The following is a 3,645-nucleotide window of genomic DNA, read 5'->3' on the forward strand; positions in this document are numbered from 1 at the left end:
TCCAACAAGCAGCCTCACTCAGAAACAGACTTGCAGGCAACGATTCCCGTTGTTTCAGCTCCAGCTAGACTGAAACCAAAGGTAATGGCCTCGATGTCTCCAGATCGTTGGACTGATACTGAATAAACAGCAGTGAACTGCTAAACTCACATTATAATTTGGCATTGTTAATCACGGACCGCATTAAAACCAGGGGTTTATAAAGTGGAACCCTTCAGAGCTGCTTCCAGCATTTCATAGAGCAAAATGTCCAGTTTCCTCTGAAATCCTGTCCTTTTGCTTTTTCACGGGCAGTCTTACCAGTTTTGCTAACAATGTGCACACTGCCATTCTAGCTAAACAGTCCATGTATATGTCTGGTTGAATGACCGACACACCGCCCCTCCATCCCAATGATTACGTATGCGAAATGAAGATGCGTGCATGGTGTTTCCTTCAATGTGCCAACTCTCCAAACCCAAGTCATTGCCAGTCACTGATAGTAGGAACAGCCAGTTCTCGGGATCAGTCACCTCCCTGTCTTCAGATCTGCAAGCGACCTCCTGGATGGGATCGTTGTTTGGTCTTTTTTTGGCACATGGTACGCCCCTTGAGGGATATGCACACCATATCCAAACGGGAACTCTGCTTCTCTCTCTCTTTCTTCGAGAATTTATGATCTTACTTTCTAGGCAATGAGGAAATGTGGCTCAATGTTCAACCCGGACAAACGTAGATGAATCTGTCGGTGTCAGGGACGGTTGTCTTGGACAAAAAGCAGCGCTCCTATTGGGCGCCTCACCTGTTTTGCTGTGCTCGCTATTCTGTCATTGGACAATGAACCCATTGTTCAGGGCTATTGCCTGTTGTATAAAAACAGGAGTTCATGTGGTTTCGATAGTCAGAAAACAGCGATGGCTCTCGTTGAGCTCCTCCTCCTTTTCTGCATATCTCCAGGTAAGATTCGGACTTCTTTGTAAAATTTTCCTTTTTTGTACGTTGACAGAGAAAAGGAACGCTGAGTAGGTGTCTCGGAAACGCCGTGACAAACAGCGGTTGTCGCTTCCAACTGCTCTGATGCTGATGGGAATTCACCGCTCTTTTGCTGCTCAAAGTGTTCCCTGCTCAGTGACAGCGATGGGAAAGTTGCATTAATTTATCGGTTCTATAAGATGCTTAGATGTTTGTATTCATAAAATGCGAAATTCAGAGAGAGCTCAGAAAGCTTCCTCGGTTGCGTGGTTAGAGAGAAATCGATTTAGATTTAATTGGAACTCATCTATTTAAACGGGGCTATCGACAAAATTGCCCTTATGCTGAGGAAGTGAGTGATTGGAGGCCGTGTCAGAATGGGACAGGGCGAGGGATCCACTCCACAAATGGGCCCTGCATTACCCATGAGGGGATATATTGTGGATTTTGAAAGTTGTCAACGCAGGGCGGCCCAGTAGTTAGTACTGTTACAGGACAGCTTCAAGGAACGGTTTCAATTTCACCATCGGCAACTGATTGCATGGACTCTCCCCTGTGTCAGCTTCGGTTCCATTAGGTGCTCTGGTTTCCTCTGACAGTCCAAGGATGTGCAGATTATGTGTGTTAACGAAAATGCACGGTGACAGGGAAACTGCGGGATGCACTGCGGCAGGTGTGACGCACCAAATGGGCTCCCTTTACGCTGCTGGGAATTAATAACAACCAAAACTGTTTTATAAAGTCAGCTGGTTCGCATCATCCGCAGAGAAAGAAAGCTGAGTTAATAGTTCATAACTGACACAAATGTCATTGATCTGAATCCTTGTCAAAGCTGTCGACAATGCAGTCAATAGTGACAAGCACTCTTGTATTTCTTTCGACATAAGGGATAATGAGAACTGTGCCTAACATCTATCCTGATTCCACAGCTGGGAGAGATAATATATCCATTTATGGCGCGGTTTTACCAACAGCATTTCAGTAAGCAAATTCTCATTCAGACCTGGCCAGTCTCTCTGGAAGATTTTCCAGTCCAGAATTTGTTGAGTCCCGGGCAGCCACAGTTCCTGTGGCCAGTTGTGTCCTTATGCAGGAGATACAAGAAACACATCAGTTCAAATGGCACAAAGAATCCTGACCATTCTGGTCTGAGTGTCCCTTACTGAAAAATCACCACCACACATTCTCATTATTTAAATGGTAACTAAGGGGAATGATATTATACCTCTATGCAATCCTGGATTGTCCTATCCTTCAGGATCCTCCAACTCACTTCTCTACAGTCAACAAGAAAATCTGTAATTCTTCCACATCTGAGCATACCTTTAAAGTTAGCTCGGAAGAGAGGGAGAGAGAGAGATAAAGGCGAAAACTACTTCTGAAATCTTTATGAAGGACCTTGCTGCCCAATGTTGCCCTTCTCAATCCAGTTCTCTTTCCATCAGCCTCAATTCGGTTAATCTGATTAACCAGTCAGGGCCAACGCTCATTGATGCATGTCTTTATGGAAGAGTTATTGGAAATGCTTGTAAAATGACTCGATTGCTCGGTGCAGGAGGAAATGTGTTCTGAAGAGGGTTACAGTGGACCCGAAACATTGACCGTACATTCTCTGACTTCACAGCTGCTTCCAGAGTTGCTGAGTTTCTAGAGCAATTTCACTGTATCTTCTCCACGGGTCTTGAAATTGCACGCACTCCCGAAGATACACAGCGAGAGACTACTTTTGTGCTCTTTACTCTGAATCTCTTTTTAAAAAAATTGTCCGTCGCCCCAACTCCACACTCAACTAAAAGTTGAAAACTGGTTCATTCATTGTCTTCAGGGAAATATTCCCTATTTAATCAGAATCTCTCCCATGTCTCTGAATTTTAGTTTGGGCCACAATGTCATGTCACCTGTGTGAGAACATCTCCCTAAAGCTCCAGTCGCAATGGAAGGAAGGTGTAGACATGGAAACACTGCAGCAGGAAGTCTGCAACTCGCTGCCTCATGAGTCCAATTTGGTGGTGAGTTTCAGTAAGAATGAGATGGAAGGTGCTGGGAAAAAAACATAACTGGAGGAAAATGTGCTTATTTAAGGAAATATATCGTTTCCTTGAATGCATTTCAGGGAAGGTATACCAGGATGATCCTTTTGTATGGAGGGATTGATAATGAGCAAACGCTAAACAGGTTGGGACGTGAGGTGTTGGCAAGACAATCCAGGGTGGACATACACAGTTTGTGCTAGTGTCTGGGGAATGTTGTCGAACAGAGAGACCAAGAGGTACAGGTATATATTTACTTGAAGTGACGTCACAGGTCGTCAAGGTGATGAAAATGTCTTTTTCGTGCTACGTCCCTACATTGGTCAGAGCATTGAACACAGGAGATAAGATGTCATGTTAGAGCTGAATGAGAGTTTGGTGAGACCACTTTTCGTAAACTGTGCATTATTCTGCTCACTCTGCTGCAGGAAGGATAATATTAATTTTGAAAAGGAGCAAGGAAAGATTTACAAGGCTGTTACCGAGACTGGAAGGTATGAGTTATAACGCGAGACTGGGAAGGTTGGGAAGTTTTTTTTCCTAGAGTTTAAGAGGATGAGTGGGTACCATAAAGAAATGTAGTAAATCATACGGCGCACAGATTAGGCAAATTGCCGTTGTCATCTCTGTCAGTTGGATGGTCTAAAAACCAGCCAGCGTAATG

At 44.3% G+C, this 3,645-nt stretch overlaps 1 long non-coding RNA gene across 1 annotated transcript; it reads left to right on the plus strand.

The window, feature by feature from the left end:
- The first annotated feature begins 826 nt into the window (after positions 1 to 826).
- Positions 827 to 3,565, plus strand: LOC122546117. Its single transcript, XR_006310674.1, has 3 exons — positions 827 to 936; positions 2,827 to 2,960; positions 3,410 to 3,565. It is a non-coding gene; the product is annotated as an uncharacterized LOC122546117 (long non-coding RNA).
- The last annotated feature ends 80 nt before the right edge of the window (positions 3,566 to 3,645 follow it).

This window comes from Chiloscyllium plagiosum, unplaced genomic scaffold, assembly GCF_004010195.1.
Source record: "Chiloscyllium plagiosum isolate BGI_BamShark_2017 unplaced genomic scaffold, ASM401019v2 scaf_22486, whole genome shotgun sequence".
Classification (NCBI taxonomy): domain Eukaryota; kingdom Metazoa; phylum Chordata; class Chondrichthyes; order Orectolobiformes; family Hemiscylliidae; genus Chiloscyllium; species Chiloscyllium plagiosum.